The sequence below is a fragment of the Hyaena hyaena genome, unplaced genomic scaffold, assembly GCF_003009895.1.
Source record: "Hyaena hyaena isolate Hyena2069 unplaced genomic scaffold, ASM300989v1 scaffold_1869, whole genome shotgun sequence".
Lineage (NCBI taxonomy): Eukaryota > Metazoa > Chordata > Mammalia > Carnivora > Hyaenidae > Hyaena > Hyaena hyaena.
This window is the reverse complement of record NW_024082488.1, coordinates 74,459-97,316: the sequence shown is the minus strand read 5'-3', so window position 1 is coordinate 97,316 and position 22,858 is coordinate 74,459. Positions and strand designations below refer to the sequence as shown.

Sequence of the window (22,858 nt, the reverse complement as noted above, 5' to 3'; positions counted from 1 at the left end):
GTCCTTCTCCCACCTCCTTCCCCTATTAAGATACTGTATAAACCCCAAATTCTAACCCCCACTTTGAGTCACATTCTTCTGTGAACTCCTGCACATATGAAATTAAGTCATTCTCTTGTTACTTTGTCCTTTGTCAGTTTAATTTGCAGGCCCCCAGAAATTAAACGTAAGAGGATAGAGGAAATGGTTCCCTTGGGTGACAGTTTCAAACCATATTTTCATGCCAGAGAGATCATTCTGGCTCAATCTGGGATATGGCGTTTAGGGATGTAAGCGGTGAGTGGAGTACAAGCGACAAGAACAGACACAGGCTGGCAATGTGACAGACAACAGCCATTTCCCTCCTGCATCTGTTCACCTGGATAGGCCTTCCCCAAGTCTCTGTGACTCTGTCTGGACCAGTCAGAGCATTTCACCCTCTTGACCACAGTGACTGTTTCAGGGATGGATGCTGGAGCCATTTAAAGTCCATGAAGCATAATGAAACTTCTACCAAGTCTGCAGAGCAAGGCGAGTCCATTTTATATTGGACTTGACTCTGGGTGGATATAGAACTTGTGTTGCAGGCAGCTTTTATGTCACCATGTGGAGTCCGAAAACAAGGGTAATGCAGAAGAGAGCAGGTCTATGAGGGATAGGTGCCAAGGTTCGGTGCCTGGATCAAGTCATACCTGACAACCCTTCAGGACATTTAATCAGCTAATACATTTCACATCTTGATTAAGCTCAAGTTGAAGTTGGAGTTTCTGCCATTTGGCAAAAAGAAAAAATACAAGAAAAATATTCATATCTACAGAAGGCATGTATAGTACTCTAGGCAAGAAGGAATCATGAGATTTTAATTTGGACAGTATCTTGTCATATCACTTCTCTCAGGTCTCAGTTTCCTTATCCGTAAAACGGATTTGGTTCAATAACTTTTATGGTGTCCCCCTAACACTGTGTGCAACGCTGAGTTTAATGCAGATCTGTTTGCTGCGGCCACACAAGCTGAAAATGTCTCTTGCCGCCCAGCTGCACTTTGCTCCAGTTTTCTTGATTTATCCTTGAGCAGAGAACTTAATTTTAGCTGAGATCCAGTACAGAGATTCATAGCTAAAGGGAAACTTTCAAATGGCTTCCCCATCATCCTCATTTCTGTAGAAGTTCAGGCGAACTCTGTGTTGGCTATACACCCTCTTCCCTTCACAGCAAGGAAGATTGCTCCATGAAAAATTCATTAGTGCTTTGGGTCTCCAGTGCTCAGCGCTCCTGCCCCAAAGGGTTCATAAGTCCCACTGAAAAGACAGTGAATTTAATCTGCACAGAAGCATGCATCTGAATACTCAATCTTGCCAAGACAGGAGGTAGGACGTGCATTTGCTTCTTTGTGACATTCTGCATAGCATTACCTGTCTTTTTCCTTTTGTTTGCAGCCATAAGAACACAGAAAGTTTATTAACAGATGGTGCAAAATGTGACTCATTTGAATTATACGGCAACATTTGCAGAGTGGAATTTAAAGTCTCGCGCTTATGTTTTCATGCACAGTAATAATTCAGCGGGTTATAGCCCTAGTACATTTGGAAGCATGAAAAAAAAATCCTCTTCTTTATGATACAGGCTTGATGGAAACCCTCCTTATACCTGCTTAATGAAGTCATGCCTCATACTTTTCATACAACATGTTCCATTTGATTCAATTCCTCAAGCATTATTGAGCTGTGTGTTAGATGCCGGGAATATAAACATAAGAAAGATGTGATTCATGTCTTCATGAAGCTCACGATTTGGTAGCAGGGAGAGGCTAGTAGACACACTAGCAAGTGCGATGAAATGGCTCTGGGAACAAACGGGTTGCATAGACGGTGGAATGAAGGACTGCAAAACAGGAGGAGGGGAAGGAAATAATATCTGGGGTGGATTTAGAAAAAGGAGGTGGAATAAGTGGCTATGGCAAGGCTATGTTTCTCCAGGGAGAGAACAGCAGTGCAAAGTAACAGTAGCACAAAGCAGGTTGGCCCTTTGCCGATGAGGACGGGTTCACGGTGGCTACAGGGTCCTGGATAGCAACGGAGGCTGGAAGATTCAATGGGAGAGGCCCCGGATGGGATAGTCCAGATAAACACTTGACCTTTGGCAAATTGTGGAAGAAGTGGAAACTGGGAGTCCCAGGGCTATTTTGGGAGGTAGGACAGAAAAGACAGGGTGACTATTTAGTGGGGGTGGAGGTGGTGGAGTGGGTGGGGTCAAGAAGGCCTCCTGGTCTGACTTTGGTACCTGAGTGCCCTTGCACACTCACACAGGCACCTGCTTTTCTTGAGCGTGCTTTTATCGGCTTCTTCCCCCTCCCCCCTCCCACCGCCCCCCAGAGAATCTGGCATGGGGCTTCTTTCCCTGCAGAACTGGCTCATGGACTAAATTTACCTTTTAGGTAAAACATTCAGACATCCTCTTAACCTCACACCTAAACCAAGTTTTCTGGTTTTAGTAAAAATAGGTACACTTTGTATCTCCCTCTGCCTGATGCCTGCATCATGATCTCATTTTATCTGGATCTTGGGTAAGAAAGAGAAATGTGTTATTCATCAGCCCCTTCAAACACCAAAGCGTCAGTTCAGTTTTCCTTTTACATCCACACTTAGATTTCTCCTCATTAATTTACTTGAAGACTCAATCTGTTATTCAGGTAAAAGGAGGAGCTTTTCGATGCCTCCACGCCTCCGCCTTTGAATCAGGTCTCCTTTCTCGTTTCTATAGAGCTTCTTTGTCCAGGCTTTGATGGGACAGAGATCATAACTACATACAACCCCTGATTTGTAGACCCTGGTGTGTAATGAGCTGTTTGGCTGGGGTTTTCAATCCCTCAGCCAACCATATCATAAATGTCTATTTAGAGGGGTTCTAAAGAGGCTTTTGTCAATTTTACACAATGAATACAGTTTGGCCATTGTGGCGGACATCACAGTAAAATCTTCCAGTTTATTCCATTATTGTTTTTAAAGGATTAAAATGATTTTCTACCTGGTTGAAATGACTTCTTGGAGATTTCTAGGGGAATCCAGTTGATTATTTCTTGGAACTGATGATAAGCCTGCTAAGGTTCATGATCACTCAATACTTGTTAGAGCAACTTAAAAAAACAACTTTCCAATGGTGCCAAATTAATGCAGCTCTAGTCTACTCTGGCAAATGACCCACAGAGCCCTGCCAACAGAATTTTATTGATTTAGACTTCTTTTTCTGTTTCTTACTCTATGTACTTTAACTGCAAAATTCAGAAATTTTATAATTACAAGTTGATTTTTACTGAGTCCCCAAGAGCAGGGGATTAAGTGAATAGTTATGAAGTTTCCAACACGCACCTTATTCTTATCTTGAAATACATTATCTCATTCAATTCCCTTTCCCTCTTTTAAAGAAAGGAAACCAAGGCTCTAAGAGGTTGGGTGAGTTACCTGATATAACACAGCTAAAAAGTTATTAAATAGCTGCTTGAAATCAGGACCTCAAAACCCATGTGTTTGGTTTTTTTCCAAGTAATAAAATACCTACCCCATAGGAATTTTTTCTCATTTAAAATCTGAAATTTTATCAATGCAATGATGAGTTTGAATTCTTATGATGACTCCATTGTCACCTTTGTGGTTTCTGAAGCTAGACGTGGACAAATTTATTAAGGAACAGCTTTTTTTTATGGGAGAAATCCACATATTGAAGAAATGTAACAAGAGGCAAATCACATTCACTGATAACTATGGGATAAAAAAACTGTTCATCCCATAGTTAAGAAAAAACGTCTTTCTGTCAATTCAGGAAAAAATACTTCTTTTGTATCCAAAACCAGGAATAATGCTCTCATTATAATGAATCAGTTTATGGAGTTTGAGGTCCACCAGAGATATGAGCACAATATTTTCTGTGTGTCTGCTCAGGGAAGGAGAATTTAATCATTGCACTTTGGCTGATAGTGATTATGAAATTTTGTGGCATTGTTCTATTTCAATAATAATAATGATTCCCTTGAACATATATTCTGATGTTCAGTTAACAAAATATAGGTCTATTTGATTTATTTGATCCTCACAACAGTGCCAGCAGGAATTAACATCCCAATTTTAGCAGAAGTGAAATTGAGGGTCCTCGAGGTCAAATGCCATGTTTGAGCCACACAATTAGGTTAAATGATGACACTGAGAATGGTGGGTAGGACTTTGACTCCTGGGCTCTCTCTACTATCACATACTGCTTCCAGAAAGTCGGCTTTCCAACTTGTTGGATTATTTAAAGGACATGGACTCTGTTTAATTATTTCAGAGTCCCAGAATGTTTAGGGCTTCTGAAAATGCTGGATAAATGTCTTCCCTTTTCCCAACCCTAGTTCTAGACAAACTGATAGGAAAAAATGTCTTGGTGGATAGAGCACCAAGTTGTGCCCTTCCTACTATGAGGGCAGAGTTGGACGACAGCTTGGAGTGAGAGCCTAATGAGCCTACTCTAGGAGGCTCCTACTCTGGGAGTGAGCTAATTACCCATGGATTACAGGTGGCTCTGAATGGGGGCAGACAGTCCCAGGCTAAGGAGAGCCTGCCCTTCGAGGAGGAGGAGCAGCAGAACGTGGTGTCAGACAGCTTACTTGCAAAGAGAGGAAAAAGGCATGTGAGCTGATCATGTCAGGTTACGTTTCCCAAATTTACTAATTCTTTGTCTTCTCCAGGGGAGAGTAATTAAAAGGATGAGTGCATTAAAATCAATGGGGATTCATGTCTTTGCAAGAAATACCAGGTTTGGAAAGAAAGAAATAAGCCTGACATGCCTGTATGTCATCCATCCATCCCTCCATCCATCCTTCCTTCCCTCTATCCATCCCTCCATCCCTCTCTCCATCCCTCCCTCTGTCCATTCATCCATCCACCCATCCATCCATCCATCCATCCATCCATCCATCCATCCATCCAATACTTATTCAGCACCTCCTCTGTGCCAGGCACTGCTGTCACACAGGCGAACACTTCCGTGACATTCTTTGACTTCATGAACATTAATTTTCAGTCCAGATTAGGATGGCTATAATCAAAAGAACAAAATACAATATGGGTTGGTGAAAATATGAAAAAACTCTAACCCTTGTACATTGTTGATGGGAATATAAAAAGATGCCACCTCCAAGGAAAGCAGTTTAGAGGCCCCTCAAAAAAATTAAATAGAGAATTGCCTTAGGACCCAGCACCCCCACCACTGGGTATACATATGAAATATGTATACAAATGAAATAAGTATATTGAAGAGGTATCTGCACTCCCATGATCATAGCAATATTATACACAATAGTCAAGATAGGGAAAGAACCTAAACCTCCACTGATGAGTGAATGGATAAATAAAATATTGTATATCCATACAAATGAATATTATTTGGCTTTAAGACAGAAGGAAACCTTCCCATATGAAACAACATGGGTGTTCCTGGAAGACATTATGCCAAGTAAGATGAACCCAGTTCCAGGAAAAATATTGCATGATCTTCCTTATATGAAGTATCTAAAGTAGCCAAAAATCATAGGAGCAAAGAGTATATCGGTCGTTACCAAGGGCTGGGAAGAGAGGAAATGGACATTTGTCCAATGGGTATAAAGTTTCAGTTATGCAAGATGAATCTTTCGGAGGTAGTAGGTATGCTTATGGCTTCATGGACATAGGCAGATGTTCACGCCCATCAAACTGTGTACATTAAATTTGTATAGTTCTTTTGTATAGCAGCTACACCTCAGTAAAGCTGTTAAAAATAATATAAACAAGTAAACAGTCAATCAGATGAGTTCTTCAAATAATAAAGGCTACCAAGTAAATCATCCATGGTACCATGATAGTGAGTGACTGGAGAGGTGTCTGCTTCATCACTTTCCTCTTGTCCTCAATGTCAGGTGCACAGAGAGCAGAACTGGACCTGTATGGCTATGCTTCCTTGTTTAAATCACTTAGCTTCTCTTGGCTCTGATTTTGCCTGGGCTTAGCCACCTTCCTGCACAACATCCTACATTAGGTTCACCTTGGTCCCCAGGGGCCAAGACTATAAAACTCACAGATCCTCAGCCTCCTTGTGTCTCCATCTGCCTCACAAGACTGTCTAAAAACTATGGCCCCCAGATCTGAATTCTTGACAAGTCTCCGGCTAACACAGATGATTCTTGGATTACATGTGGTACCAAATTGCTCCAGGGACATAAGTAGCTCCAGCCCCAACTGGGCATCAAGCCTCTTACTAAAAGTCTCACCTCTTCATAGTTTGCTATTTGTTAAAATCCTGGTTCGGCAGCTGTGTAGCTTTGGGCACGTTGTGCAGATTTTCTTTGCCTCCGTCACCACATCTGCAAGATGAGAAAAAATAGCTCCTATTTCTCGGGATTGGTTTATCTATTAAAAGAGATGATATCCATGAAAGAGCATAGCTAAATGACTGGATTCTAGCAGGTGCTCCTAAATCTGTGATGAATCGAATAAGTGGAAATGAATGAATATATAGGACTGTGGCACATTCTCAAAACTTAGTCCAACTTTTTCATTCTTTGTTCCTTTTAGGAGAGCCTTCTTTCCTTTTCATGTCTGAACTTCTTCCTTAGTAACAGCCTATTACTCCAAAGCCCCAGGACAAAGTCCTCATCCTTTTTTTTTTTTTTTTTTATTTTTTTCTACCTCCTGGGCCAGGGTCCTCATTCTGATCTCACATTCATTGCCAGTTCTGTTATCTGCTTACAGACTTCCATACACCAAGTCCAATTGAGCATTCAGGGTACCAATCTCCCACTTGTTCAACATTGGCATTATTTTTAGGGGAAGAGCATCTTAGGAAAACCTATGCCCATTTTCATGATTTACACACTACAGTTTGAAAATTCTATGTTCACCACTGTGCTCTATACACCATGAGGGCTGGTTCTCCATACTCAGCACTGATGTGGCTCAGAAATATAGCGGTGGCACCCACGGCCACACCAGCTGCCAGGACATCTGCCTTCACTCTGTACATGGCTAAGGTGTTTGATCTGGGAGATAATGCAGAGCAGAAAGCATTTGCCTAGTCTGCCATGAAAATGGGTTTGAAAGTGACAAGAAAATGTCCGCTGGTGCCACAACAGATAGAAAGAGTAAGAAATGCTCTAGAAGATCAGAGAGGGGGGTGGGGGGAGGGAGGGAGGGAGAGGGGAGCTAAGACACCTGTGTTATGAGAGACGAGGTTTTAAGAAAGGTGCTTTTTAGAAGAAAAACAACAAAGTCCCTTTAACAAGAATGTTTCCTCATCTAGATCATGACCTTTTAACTTACTAACTGTGCCTTTTATGCTTCATCTTTATCTTTTATTATTCACCATCTATGTATCATGGGATGGGGGATTTATACTGGTTCACAGAGTAGACTCCAAGGGAAGAATATGGGCCAATTCCAGGGCGAACTTGAGCAAGCTACCTGTTCTGAGCCAATGTCAATAACTCCTTTTTTTTTTTAATGTTGTTTTTTTTTTTGTGTGTGTGTGTGTGAAAGAGAGAGAGAGACAGCATGAGTAGGGGAGGGTCAAAGAGAGAGAGAGATACAGAATCTGAAGCAGGCTCCAGGCTCTGAGCTAGCTGTCAGCACAGAGCCTGATGCGGGGCTTGAACCCATGAATCATGAGATCATGACCTGAGGCAAAGTCGGACACTTAACCGACTGAGCCACCCAGGTGCTCTCATTATCTCCTTTTTAAGTGGGAAGAAAACTATACAGGACTTTTGGCTTTTAAAGGAGGAGATGTATATAAAGACATAAAGTACTTAACAGAGTGGCTTGTCTGGGGTGAGCACTCATTATGTGTTTGCCTCCATCATTGTCACTTGCTCTGCAGTCATGTTGGGCTGTACCCTCTGCTTGAGACCTTCTTGAGGGAGTGGGAAGTGACCAGCTCCTAGACCAAATAATGCAGGATTCAAGCCTTTGTTCCTTAGGTGTCTGGTGATATGTCCTATATCAGAAAACTCCTTCTAGACTGTCTAACCTAACAGAGCACTCTTCACCTCCCATGGCCACTCTTTGCCCTGTGCCTTAATTGGTTTTTCTTCATAATGTCTATCACTGCTGGTCACACTATGTATTAGTTTTGAATTGTACCCCATTTTCTCACCCATCCATGAAATTGTAACTTTCACGAGGGCAGGGTTTTGTTTTGATCACTGCTCCAATCCCAAGGGCCTGACTCACAGTGAGCACTTAAAGACTATTTGGTGAATGAATGCAAGAATAATCAGCACATCAGGAAGAGACACACAAAATGTGAAGACTACTGATCATAAGGATGTTTAATAGTAAAGTGAAATTGGAAGCAACGTGCGGAAGGGGTGTAAAGAACTCTGTTTTTTCCCTGCCGACATTCAATATCTGATATTTTGAATAGCTTTGGGGGATCTATCTTATTGTTAAAAAGCATCAGTTATTTCCCATTTGTCAGAGACAAGAACAATCTTCACAGATAGGCACTATTTAAGTAAGCTCAGTAGGCAGAAGACCTTCTCAATTAAGTGCTCAGGTGCCAACATCAGATTAGCATCTTTTAAATCTACTTTAACAATTTACCAGTTTGGGGACCTTGATTCTGGTGTTCTCATCTGAAAAAAATAATGAAAATCAATATTTATTCCATAGGGGTTTTTGTAAAGATAAGGAGATGATGTATGAAAGCATTTGGTTCAATGTCTGGCAGATGGTCAGAACTCAGTAAATCTTAGTTGATATTAATATTGTCTCCAAAGCATCAAATCATATGCCTTGGTCATGGTGTAACCATCGAAGGTCACAGTAAGCCAAGTCTTCTCACCAGAGAGCCATGTGGACTTCTCCTCCTACCATTCAACTATAAGATACACATCTCCTTTTTTAAATTTACCTATTTATTTTGAAAGAGAGAGAGAGAAAGTGAGAGAGTGAGTTTGAGTAGAAGAGGAACAGAGAAAGAATCCCAAACAGGTTCGATGTTGTCAGTGCAGATCCTGATGCAGGACTCGATTCCATGATCCATGAGATCATGACCTGGGCTGAAATCAAGAGAGGGATGCTCAATCGACTGACCCATCCACACACCCTAACATCTCTTTCATATTATAGTGGATTTCATAATTACTAACAGCCAGGCAACAGTCATGCCTTAGATTTTATAGCCTCTGAATGTGCATCAAAACTTTCAGAAGGGACATCAACAGCTTGGAAGCAAATTCTAGAAGCGACAATTAAATATCTTCAGAGAAATGCTATAATTCCAATGCCATAGTATCATCCTCTGATGATGATATTGTGCCAAAGCATGGGGAGGGAGATGATTTCAATATCTTATAAGGTCCAAATGTGATTTAGAAAAATCAGATAATGTGAAGAAATTTTAGGAGAAATTTAATCAATGTATTTCACTTTCTTTTTATGTATGCACATACATGATATTGTAGAAAATAGAAAATAGAAAAATCTATATCTTGTAAGTAGAAAACAATCTTCCAATAAAAACAGAATAAAATTTCAAATGGTAAGAAAACATTGTAGTATCATTTAATTCGTGGCTTTTTCTTTGTTGGACATTTATAATTAATGTTGCGACTTACAATCGATCGTATTTTTAGATTCTTTAGACTTCATTGCATAGATGGTCATAAAAAGATGTATGGAGTTCATTGGAGAATATATTACAATGTTATACTGAAAATATTTAGAGACAATTTATCTTTCAGAAAGCCTGACTCCTATGATATGATGGATGTAAGTGATCAGTCAGATCTCCAAAGATTACTCCCACATAATACACTTATCTCTGTGTAATTCCAGGATCCTTCAGCTCAGAGTTGTGGGAGAGATGGATTTTGAAACTAATAACAAATATGTGTTTTTGAATGAGAAATCAAGTTAAGTGAATACAAGCTCAAATATAAAGTAAATCATGGTTTGTCTCTAGTCTGGACACTTGACTCAAGAGTAGACCATGACTCCCTGCAGCATGGACTGACTATCTTTTTAAAAAAGATTCCATGACTGACCTCTCTCAATCTATCCAACCCTGTCCCTAAACTTTCTTGACTATATGTCTTCTCTAGGGTAATTTAACTCCCACACCTGGCTATATTCAAGAGTGAAATGGGGAGTCATTAAAACTGAGGAGCTATTAAAAATTAAAAAGCAAGGATGGGAGCTATTAAAGCTGTTGAAATGTACTTATTGTTGGGACAGTCAGTAAAAAATAGAAATCAGCGAAGGAAAACAGGACATATATATGCTGTTTATTTGCTCCAATTGGAACAATTTCTTCAGTGAGCTACACAAACATCATATCCAGTTCCCTTTGGTACCTTTTCTTGGACCATGTTTCTTTTTTTTCCTCACTAGGTATTGATTTCTCACTTCATAATTTTGGGTATTCAAATATGACATTTGACCCCCAAATAAGAGTTTCCTTAAACAATCTTTCTCAGTGGGATATTTCCACATAGCATTATCCAATTAAGGACTGGGGGTGAGGAGGGGTAGAAGATGAAGAAGAAAGCAGCTTTTTCCGCTGGTTTCACTCCAGGATGTTATTTTATCTCATTTCTTTTCACAGAAACTTTGTAAAATAATTTTCTAATTCTAATTTCAGGGATTCAGTCACCAACGTTAACACAGGTCATAGTGGCTGGACTGGGATTCAAACTATGGAATGTCTTGACTCCAAATTCAAATACCTTTCCAGTACTGCCCTTCTTCAACAATGTGTTTTTGTCATTTTATTTTACTATGCTTTGTCTCTACAACTAGACTATAAACATTTGAGATACAACTACTGTTTTAAAAATCTCCCACAATATTTATCCTAATGGGGAAGACACAGGAGATAGGTACATAATTTACGTCATTGTGAATTGAAGTATAAATTAAAGTACGATTATAGTAATTTCCACAGTTCATCTACATTAGGAGAAGGATTAAAAATAAACAAATTGGGTGATTATTTCCATAATGTCATCCCTTGGGTGGAGGATCATTTCTCTGTAAAATGCCTTTATTTTCATTATCCTACATGATTTTCACAATTAGGAGGTACTATTATCCTCATTTGACAAATAAAAAAACTAAAGCTCAGAAAAGCTAACTGGTATAATGAGACACTGTGGAATAATGGAAACGGGACAGATTTTCAAGAAGAAATATTAATCATCAAGCATTGCTTTGGATACTGGTATTCTCTAAAGCTCTGAAATGCAGAATCATGCAAAATGGCATTTTTAAAGAAAAATGTCAACTGCCATAAAAATAAAATTTAAAGTTTAGCTGTGATTTTTATATAACCCTAGAGCTTTTTATCAAGTTTTTTTCTGAAGGAACTCAGTCGTGAGTTTTAACAAACCAGTTTCTACTATGAAATAAGTATGAGCAGATTTTGTTTATCAAACACTTGCTAATAAATCCACTGATAATGATCTGTTGCTTTAAACATAATATATTATTAGAAAATAAAAATAACATTTCACATAGTCCCAATGCTTGGAAATCCCACAGAATGATATATTTTATCAAAATTTATTTTGGAATATCAATAAAATACAGAATAACAAGAGGTTATAAGTAATGACCAACATCTTATAACTTATTATGAGGCATGTGTGTCTGAACTTTGGGGAAATGAACATAAAGTGTCATTAAAAGGAAAATAGAAAAATATGAACATACCTAAGTGTAGAAGGATTTCACTTTCAGTTCCACACGTAAGAATCTTGGAGGTCATTACTCTGTCCTAACAAATAAAGAGCTAAACAAACTGAAAACAAACTGCTCTTGTGGGATCTGTGGGAGAAGCATCTGTCTGTAGAGGATGTGGAGTGAACTCTACTGCTCCCGAGATTAGAGAGCCCACAGGTGAGCAGAGAGATTAACAGCTTAGCAGAGCACAGACTCACAGGCAGAAACTGAATCGACACAAAACCTACAGCTGATGTCATAATTAATGGTGAGGCACTTAAATCTCTCCCACTGGGATCTGTTTCAAGGCAAGGTTATCCAATCTCACCACTCCTTTCCAACATCATACTGGAATTCTTTGCTAATACGAGAGGGCAAATACATACATACATACATAGTATATAGTTGTGAAGATACAAAGCTGTTACTGTTCACAGATAACATGATCATCTATGTAGACAATCCAAAAAGTTTGACCAAAAAAATCTCTTGGAACTAATAAACAATGATGGCAAGGTAGCAGTATACAAGGTTAATAAACAAAAGTCAATTGCTTTCCTGCATACTGGTGATGAATGAGTGGAATTTGAAATTAAAAACACGATATGATTTATGTTAACATCCTCAAAAATGAAATACTTAGGTGTATATCTAACAAAATATGTACAGTATCTATAGGAGGAAGACTATAATACTCTGAGGAAAAAAATAAAAACACTAAACTTATGGAGACATATACCAGACGTGGATAAGGAGACTCACTATTGTCAAGATGTCAGTTCTTCCCAATTTGATCTGTGCAATTCCAATCAAAGTCCCAGCAAGTTATTTTTTGGATATAGACAAATGATCCTAAAGTTTATGTGGAGGGGCAGAAATCTAGAATGACCAATACAATATTGAAGAAAAACAAAGTTGGAAGACTAATGCTACCTAAATTTCAGAGTTACTATAAATGTATGGTTACCAAGAGAGTGTGGTATTGGTGAAAGAATGGACAAATAGATCAGAAGCCAATTTCTTAAAAACAAACAAACAAACATACTCTTATCCTGTCACCAAATAATAACACATTTTGGTGTCTGCCTAAATATTTTGAAAAATGATATCCACACAAACATATGTACAGGATATTTATAGCAGTTTTATTCATAATTGCCAAAGCTTGGAATCAACCAAAATATTCTTTGATAAGTGAATAAATAAATAATCTTTGATACATCTAGACAATGGACTATTATTCACTGCTAGAAAGAAATGAGCTGTCAGGTGATAAAAACACATGGAGGAAACTTAAGTGCACATTACTATGTAAGGAAAGAAGCCAATCTGAAAAGCCTACATACTATATGATTCCAACTGTAGGACACAGAGTAGAAAGATCAGCAGTCACCAGGGATTGGTGAAGGAGGAATGAATAGTTACAGCACAGAGGATTGTTAGAGCAAGGAAAATATGCTGTTACACTATGACGATGGAAACATGGCATTATAAATTTGCCAAAATGCATATAATGTACACCATCAAGGAAGAACCCTAATGTAAGCTATACACTTTGGCTGATTATGTTTTGTCAATGTATGTTCCTCAATTATAAAAACATGTTCCACTGTGGTAGGGAATGCTGATAATGGGGGGGGGCTATCCATATGTGGGTGTAAGAGATAAATAGGAAATCTCTGTACCTTTCTCTCAATTTTGCTGTGAACCTAAAATTGCTCTAAAAATAATGTCTTTAAGAAGATTTGGAGAAAAGAGTTTTGAGAAGAGCCAAAGGATGACCCCACAGAGACCTAAGTTAATGACATGTCAACACCAACCATCTGGAGCAGGGCAGACTATAAGAGAGAACCTATAAATAAACAGTGGGAACACCTGGGAGCTGTGAGATGGGGCACAGAAAGGGGTGGCAGAACCACAGGCATGGGAAAGTGACTATAGTGTCTGTGGGTCCCAAGTTCTCACAGTCATGGCTCTTGCTCCATGCAGGTGGCTTATTCACCAGTGCTGTTTTGACCTTACCTTGGAAAAGTCCACTATTTGCTTCTAAGACTGCAATTGCCATCAGAAGTCAGGATGCTGTGATGGCAGAATACCAGGTGCCAGCCAGATGGAAGAAGTATGGTTTCTAGCACCTGCAGTGTATCCCTGACTGAGGAAAAGTTCCCTTTGGCATGCCCTTGATCTTTCCCAGAGCTACATCTATACTCTATAGTCTTTTAATTTACAGGATCTTAAGTGTGAGGATAATTTCTTGTTGTCAATAAATGTAAAGGTACTTCCCACTGATCTTACCAAGATCAGTCTGATCATGTCTGATCCTACCACACCCATGTCTGATCTTACCAAGTAATGATCTTGTTTAATTTCTACTTTGAAGAAAAAGCAAGCACTATGAACTCCATAGCTGGAGTCTCTTTGATTTAACTTCTGAGCAGATTTTTATATATGTTGTCCCATAACTACCCCCACCTCACCCTCAGGCATACTCTGATACTATGTATGTGAATGTTGGTGTTACTCTGATGTACTTTGTGAAAGCCCTTATGGTAAGGTTGGAGTCTGCTGAAGGGCACTAAATTTTCACCACTAATCACTTGAAGAAAGTCAGGTTCTTAATAAAGTAAAACCAGAACTCAGAAGATAAATCCTGGTGGGTGATATGGGAAATGGGATTACCTTCTTTCCCTTGTTTTCAAATCTTGAGTCTACACTAAAGTCCAGAGTTAATTCTGGAGGTGAAATCTTGGATAAAGATAGTCAGGTGGGTTCTTTCTCTAGTGGCAGGTTGGGAACAAGGAAATGACAGTAACCAAGAATACCCAAGATTGCATCTTTCTCTCAGATCCTAACGAACTAGCTTCCCTTGTTTCCTATTTACTGCCTTATTATTATCTGCTGAAACACAAAGAACATTTGGCCTGCTTGCTAGAATTTTGTCTCAGTTAAGACTCAAAGCATAACATTGAAGATTTAAGTCAAAAATTAACATGAAAATACCCCTTTCCCTCTATTCCCACTTTTTAATTTCAGAGATCAAATAGTCATGATGGCAGGAGATCTCACTGAGGCATCACCACAGGGGCTACAGGTGAATAGGTGTCTCTCACCAACTGGAGAAATTTCTTGTAGCATGAATCCTGAAAGATCTGGATTTTCTTTTCCTTGAGAAAGATCTCATTTTCCTTTCCCTAAATTACAAAATGTCTTGAAGGACTGAAGCTTATTGATATCTCTTTATTGTTTTGGTTAAATCTAAAATGCATACTGGTCTTTATGGGGCAATGAAGAGTGACAAAACAACGAAAAAATTAAAAATCACAAATTTTTACTTAGATCTCAGTTATAACATTGCCAATTAGAGGTGTCTAAAGAATGCAAGAATTTATATTTTCTGATGCTGGCTTCTGATGTTTGTGTGTGCGTGCGTGTGTGTGTGTGTGTGTGTGTGTGCATGCTTATGTAAGTTCTCTATAATTGGAGCCATTGCACAGATGCAATTTTGCATTCTTGCTTTTGACATACAATTAAGAGTCTCCATTATGGTGTATTGTTTCTATACTTTCTCTTCTTAAAGTCTTAATCTTAATCCCTCTAATTTACAACAAATAAACACACAGATTAGCATTATAAATGTTTGTCTTCAGCTCATTTGTTTTCTTCTTGTATACATTTTTAATCCTCAGGAAATAGGATCAAAATGACATCTGAGAGACTTTTGCAAAAAGGGCCTTTAATTGTTCACAAGGGAAATGATGTTCAGCAAACTGAAATGACATGGGAGCTACAGAACATACTAGTGCTGAAAAGAGAAGAGAAGCCACCTTGGTCTGGAAACCTCTTGTCTAGAAACCTGAGGCTGGTGAGGGAAAAGATATCAGGAAAAATGACTTTCTCCTTTGTCTAGAGAGAAGAAGAAAACATAGTTTGCTCCTCAGGCTCCCTGGGAAGCAGCAGACTGGTATTGCCCAGTGTGGCATGTCATACACAGCCTAATATATAGGATGACCTCAAAAGACTCATTTCAATAATTACACATTTATTTTCAAGGGCATCAGAAAAACTTATTACCAATATCTTAAACATATATGATTTGGGGGACACATTTTTTTAATTTAAAAATTTTTTTTAATATTTTATTTATTTTTTGAGAGAGAGATAAAGACTGCGTGAGCAGGGGAGGATCAGAGAGAGAGTGAGACACAGAATCTGAAGCAGACTCAGCACAGAGCCCGACGCGGGGCTCAAACCCACGAACCATGAGATCGTGACCGAAGCCGAAGTCGGACGGTTAACCGACTGAGCCACCCAGGCACCCCTGGGGACACTTTTGTTTAACACAATACTAATTTTGAGAAATGAGGGGATTTAAAATGAACTTAAAGAAAAATATCCACCATTGCTCTGTTGGTACGTTGATGTGGTAAAAACAAAAATGGTGCCATGTGAATGAGTCGAGACCAGAAACAATGGCTATAAAGGAGTCAGAAAATCATAGTTGAGTTTCAGCTCTATTGCTGACTGGCTGCACTGATTGCCTCTTGATTGTGTTATCATTATGACATAAGGAATTTTGTTAGATGACCACTAAGCTTCTCTGTACCCCTGTGATTAAGAGAAAAAATGAAAGTCATTATGGATTTAAAAAAACATAGAAGCTTTATTTCTTGAAAAGCAAATATCCGAATGTGGTCTTCATTATCATGCTCTTCATCAGAATACTTGATTAGTTAGATCCCTTTCTTTTTTGTCAGTTAACTTCTGACACACTGGATATGACAGAATCTTTAATTTCACAGGATAATATTTCCTGAAAGGATAATATGTCTGGGCTTACCTCATTCCCAAGCATAGTGCACCATATAATAAAATTGTTAAGAAATAGTCAGAGGAGGAAACCTAAAGCATCAGAGACAAAAGACATTACTTAGAGGGGGACAAAATTAAGAAATTCATTGTCAGTCAACAATGCAACTCAGCAGATGATGGAAGTGTCTGATATTTCTAAAGTGATAGAATACAAACAAAAACAAAATTATCATCCTAGAATTCCATGTACAGCTAAAGCATCCTTCAAGACTAAAGGCTAAATATAAACATTTACAATAAAAGGCTTAAAGATTTTGTCACTAGCAGACCTTCCCTGCAAGAAACATTGAAGTTCCTTAAGCTGAAGGAAAATGAAATAGGATGAAAAATCAAATCTACCAAAATGAATTGAAGCACTGGAAGTGGTTAAATATGTGGGTAAATATAAATGCAGAAGGGATTGATTGTTACTAATTTAACAAAAAATTTTATATTCTATATTCATTTTTAATGATGATAACATCCAATTTGGTTATTTTCAGAGAGAAGAAGTTATGTCTGAAGGTCACAACCTACTGCTTGTCATCTAATTGGGGGTATTACATATTTGCAATATTCTCTGTTAATTTATTTTTTAAGTTTATTTTTATTTCTATATATTTTAATTTTTGCAATGTTTATTTATATTTTGAGAGAGAAAGAGGGCAAGCAGGGGAGGGGCAGAGAGAGGGAGACACAGAATCTGAAGCAGGCTTCAGGCTCTGAGCTGTAAGCACAGAGCCCACAGGGCATGAACCCATGAACCGTGAGATCATGACCTGAGCCAAAGTTGGACACTTAACGGACTGAGCCACCCAGGCTCCCCTGTTTTTATTTATTTTGAGAGAGAGAAAGAAAGAAAGCAGGCATGGGGCAGAGAGAGAGGGAGACAGAATTCCAAGCAGGCCCTGCACTGTCCACACAGAGCCCATTGCAGGGTTGGACCTCCCCAAAGGTGAGATGATGACTTGAGCCGTAATCAAGAATCCTAGGCTTAACTGACTGAGCTACCCAGATGCCCCATCTCTTAATTAATTTTTTAAAATAATTAGATCCATTGGAAGTATTTTGCTCAATACAGGGGAGAAGAAGATGGGAAGCTTGACAGCATATCCAATTATTGACCTCTTTACTTTGTTCTCATACAACTTTCCCTGAAATTCATAAATAGGCATCATAACCCCATGATAGAAATAAGAGATTAGACTCAGACAAGCTAAGCAATGAGACCAATGTTTAGAGTTAATTTGTTTCTCATTTAATTCTTGAGTCCCAGATGCGTTTTACTCTAAACACTTGGTTTTAGGGGAATGCTCGCTGTATTTTGAAAAGTTCTAAAAGTCTATGCTGGAAAGGGTACCCTAAGAATAAATAGCATCTTCTGAGTAACTGAGTCACTACACTCCTCTGGTTCTCAGACGTCTCCTAGCCCACCACCTCTGGCCCAGGCACTGTTGCCAAAGTGGTAGATTCGTTTCCTACTCAACGCCATTGGACAAATAGCCCAATAATAAAATAGCATTTGACAGCAAGCAGGTAATTTATTTAAAGACCAAAGAAGTAAAGGAGAAGGGATGCTTATACTCTAAAGGCATCTTCTCTCTGATTAGTTCTCAGGGTCAGGGTTTTTTTGTAGTTAAGGTAATTAAGGGGCTGGTAAGAAAGCCGACATCTTGGGTTTTCCTTGGAAGGGTAAGGAGACTTCTGTAAATTAGAGTGTCACCTCTTATTGTCCCTAAATGGGAACAGTAGGTCCTGTCACTGAGCTGGTAGGTATGTTCTTTGTTATTATAATTAGATGCTAATGATTTCCAAGGCTTCTGGAGGGTTAGCCTCAAGTCTGAACTGAATCAAACCAGTTGAAAACTAGGTGTTGGGTTTGTTTGCAGCATGTGGCTTCTGGCACCCCAGCTTCCTTTCAGGTAGCAAACAGCGCTAGAAAAGTGGGTTATTGTGGCTTGGGAGCAAGTCCATAGTGACAACACTTCTCAGTGGTACCCTCATTCGCCCAGTTGCTGACCCCATCCCTCTGTGAGTCATTCTGGGATTCTACCTAAACTTCTACCTATGACCAGTCACTAAGCCCCATTGATTTTATTCATTGTATATTTCTCAGATTCCTTCCATTGCTTTCTATTGCCATCACTTTTGTCCCAGCTCAGGGCAGATGCATATCTTGACTGAACCATTGCACCACCTTCCTAATTCCTATATCCTCTATATTCTGTAAGTGTATGTTGACATGTTTTCAGTCCTTTTGAAAAATGTGAAATATTTCAAACACATAGAAAAATCAGAAAACCATAGTAACTATATACAATTGCACTCAGACCCAACACGTGAATTTTGTCATTTATTTCAGATAGGTTTTTTTTAAGTTTATTTATATTTTTTGAGAGAGAGAAAGAGAGAAAGAACAAGCAAGGGAGGGGGAGGAGAGAGAGAGAGAGAGAAAGAGAAAGAGAGACAGAGAGAATCCCAAGCAGAACCCCACTGTCAGTGCAGAGCCCAATGTGGGGCTGGATCTCACCAAGGGTGAGATCTTAACCTGAGCTAAAATCAAGAGTCACACATTTAACTGATCGAGCTACACTGGTGACCTTATTTAAGATAGCTTTTTTAAAAAACTAAACAGAATTTTTATTGAAGTCCCAATTTATAGGTCTCGCACTTTTGGTTTCCTATCCTCCCCTCACAATGTTATGTACATTGCTCTAAAAATGTGTGCGGTCCTCTGAGCTATTATTTCCAGTGTTAGAACCATGAAAAGACCCTCATGTTCTGGGGGCCTACAGACTATACAAATTTGGGTGGATAATTATTTTTCTTACTTTAAAATTATGAATTCAAAATATAAACAAAAATATTATTTTAAGTTTTAATTTAAGCTCCAGTTAGGATTTTTTCATAATGTTTCCTTTATTTTTTTGTTTTTTATTTCAATTCCAGTGTAGTTAACATACAGTGTTATATTAGTCTCATGTGTATGTTATAGTGATTCAACACTTTCATACCTCACCCAGTGCATTCTTTCTTCCCATCACCTATTTCCCTTATTCCCCACCATTACCTGTCCTCTGGCAACCATCAATTTGTTCTCTATAGCTAAGAATCCTTTTCTTGGCTTGTCTCTCTCTCTTTTTTTCCCTTTGCTTATTTGTTTAGTTTCTCAAATATATACAAAATTTTCTATTTATTTAGGAAGTGAATCTTATAACAACTTGAAAAAAATTTGAACTGACAAATGACAAAATACAGAAAAATAACATAATATTGTATTTACTAAAGGCTTGACTCACCTCTATAATACTTGTTCCCTGCAGTTTTGACTACATATTTTTTGACTGACACTTCAAATTGGAATGCTTTTATAATACCATTTTGTATAGAGAGAACAGACAGATAATTCAATTTTTCTCCAACACAGTTGATAAAACTTGTTTCTTTATTATTGATATTTTAGAATAATTTATTCAAGCTTTACTTCATTCTAGTAGTGCCCTGTAAACTTGGGGGATTTTGTCCAATTTGGGGACAACTTAATTAAGTTTCCTTCATTTATCAGCTGTAATATTTCAGGGTGAATTAAGTTTTCTTGTGCGGTGACTAATCTTAAATCCCTTTGGGTTGACAACCATGATGAATCACCTCCCACGTCTTCTGGTGCTGGGTATCTTAGGAGACTTGCATATTCACATGTGACCTCTGGCCCTGCACCTGCATGTCCCAATATCTGGTGAGTTAGCACACAGGATGGTAAGAATGTTCCTAGAAACTATTCTTACATGGAGTATGTATACAGAGAAGTGACTGAACCCCCAAAATATATTTCTCTAAACCAAGACTAAATTATCTCCAATGCAACTTTCCCTTAGTAGATCCTAAAACGTCTCAGGGCTATTTCAAAGTCAGTGGCAATAGCAGCAGTTGGATAAAGGGAAATTTCGAGTGGAACGAGGTAGTGGTCTTAAGCAATTAAGTTAAAATAATAGATTGTTACAAAATTTGTGAAAGTGTATGACTTTGAGAACAGCATGCTAGGATTCCTCCCAGGACTTTGGAAGGGGTCCACAAGGGAGAAGCCTGAGGAAGATTCCATTAACATCATAACAAATCCCCCTCCGATGACCACATATGCAATACTATGTCTGCAGACCCTGTTAGTCTATCAGGGTGCTCAGTGCAATTGGCAAAAAGTTCTTCTCTAGGTAGACACACCTGGATGAGTGAATGGCTTTATGAACAACACCATCGTTGAGTAAATAACATGGTATTGATTCCTCCAGTCAGGGGAGGGTCTGAGAGGGTGCCTGATTTTGTTCCCTGAGGGTTCTTTCAGCCTGTTGTCCCATGTGTCCCATGGTGCCTAGTCCTGGGTCCTTGCCCTATATGCATGCACTCATAAGAAGAATACCATACCTTCTCCTGTGATTTAAATTTGTATTTAAATATAATCGTGCTGATATATCACTCTGCAATTATCTCTCTCACAAACTCAGTTTCTAAGAAATACTCATGATAATTTGAATAGATAGATGGATATATATACTCCAATAATTTTCTTTGCTATAACTTTATTCTTTGTTTGAATATTTCAAATTATATCATATAATCTATCCCCATACTACTTAACATTAACACTATGTCCCTTAAATTCCACATATGCGTGAAAGCATATGATATTTTTCTTTAAGAAACAAAACAATGGACATATGGGAAGGTGATTTAAAAAAAGGAGGGGGGTGGGAAACAAACCATAAGAGACTCTTAATGATAGAGAGCAAACTGAGGGTTGATGGAAGAGGTGGGGGGGGTTAAATGGATGATGGGCATTAAGGAGGGCACTTGTGATGAGCACTGGGTATTATAGGTAAGTGCTGAATCACTAAATTCTACTCCTGAAACCAATATTATACTATATGTTAACTAACTAAAATTTAAATAAAAATTTGAAAACAATAATCATAGTAATAATAAAACTATGTCCCTGCCACTTCTCTCCCCCACTATATTTTAAATTACAAGTAAGACAGCAATGAGCATCTTGGAAATATTTCCTTTTGTCCATGAGTTTACAACCTATTTAATTGGAAGTGGGATTTCTGGGCTGTGTAGTTTGGAGCATATTGGCAAATTATTGTCCAATGTAATTAAAGTTATGTGTGTGTGTGTGTGTGTGTGTGTGTATAGTCCAATGTAATTAAAGCCATACATATAATTCTCCAACGTAATCATACACACACACACACACACACACACACACACATATCCTCTAGTAACACATGGATTCCAAACTGCCTACATCTTAATAAATAATTTTTGGTAGATTTAAATTTTTGCCAATTAGAAAAAGAGTGAAATTGTATCTAGCTTTTTTTTGTAAATTCTGTTTTCTGTGAATAAAAGAAAGGTGGAGAAAGTTTTAAAATACCACATTTCTAGCTTCTTCTGTTGTAAATTGAATAGTTATATGCTTTTTCCATTTTTCTTTATAGTTGTTTGACTTAAAAAAAGCTAAATTGGCAGGACTTTTAAAAAACATTTTATGACCTCCAATTTTTCGTGTGTATGTGGGTGACAACTTTTCCACTCTCCTGATTATTTTTCAACTTTGTTTATAGTTAATTTTAATGTAGCTATATTTATGAGTCTCTTATGATTTTCACTTCTAGCATTTTTCTTAAGTATTCTTTTGCTATCACAGACAGTTGAAAGTTATTCTATTTTAGTTACCTGAAATAAATTATTCTATTTTATCTAAATTTTGAAAGGTTTTAATGTCAAGTTTTAATCCGTATAGTATTTTTTTTCTGTCTGGTATAAAGTAGGAATCTATTTATGTTTGTTTTTACATAAAAGTAACCAGTTTTCTCCCAGTGCCTTTTACTGAGTTGCTCATCTTTCGTCTCTGACCTGCAGTGTAACTTGCTACATGACGTTTCCCTATGTGAGATGGTTGCGTCTGGGTTCTTTATCTCCCTCTCTTATCAGTTTGCTCAGCCTTAAAACATCTTGCTATCTTTTACTTCCAACTTCTTTAAAATGCCTTGACATTTGATTAAATGATCCTCCTTTATTTCCCCCTTATCTGCAAAATTGGTTGGCCATTCTTGGCTCTTACCTTTTTCAGATATGTTTTAAAATCACCCATGTAAGTTACACACACACACACACACACACACACACACACACACATCAAATCTATTGTGATTTTGTGTGAAATTTCATTATGTTGATTGAGGAGAAAATGACATCTTTGTGAAGATTATTCTTCCTGTCTATAAACTCTACTAATATCTCTAGTAAGG

General features: G+C 38.2%; 1 long non-coding RNA gene across 1 annotated transcript; it reads right to left on the bottom strand.

Annotated features, from left to right (window-relative positions):
* Positions 1 to 4,952: 4,952 nt before the first annotated feature.
* Positions 4,953 to 11,899, bottom strand: LOC120226844. Its single transcript, XR_005527104.1, has 3 exons — positions 11,694 to 11,899; positions 6,254 to 6,346; positions 4,953 to 5,046 (listed from the first exon to the last, which is right to left on the bottom strand). It is a non-coding gene; the product is annotated as an uncharacterized LOC120226844 (long non-coding RNA).
* Between the last annotated feature and the right edge of the window lie 10,959 nt (positions 11,900 to 22,858).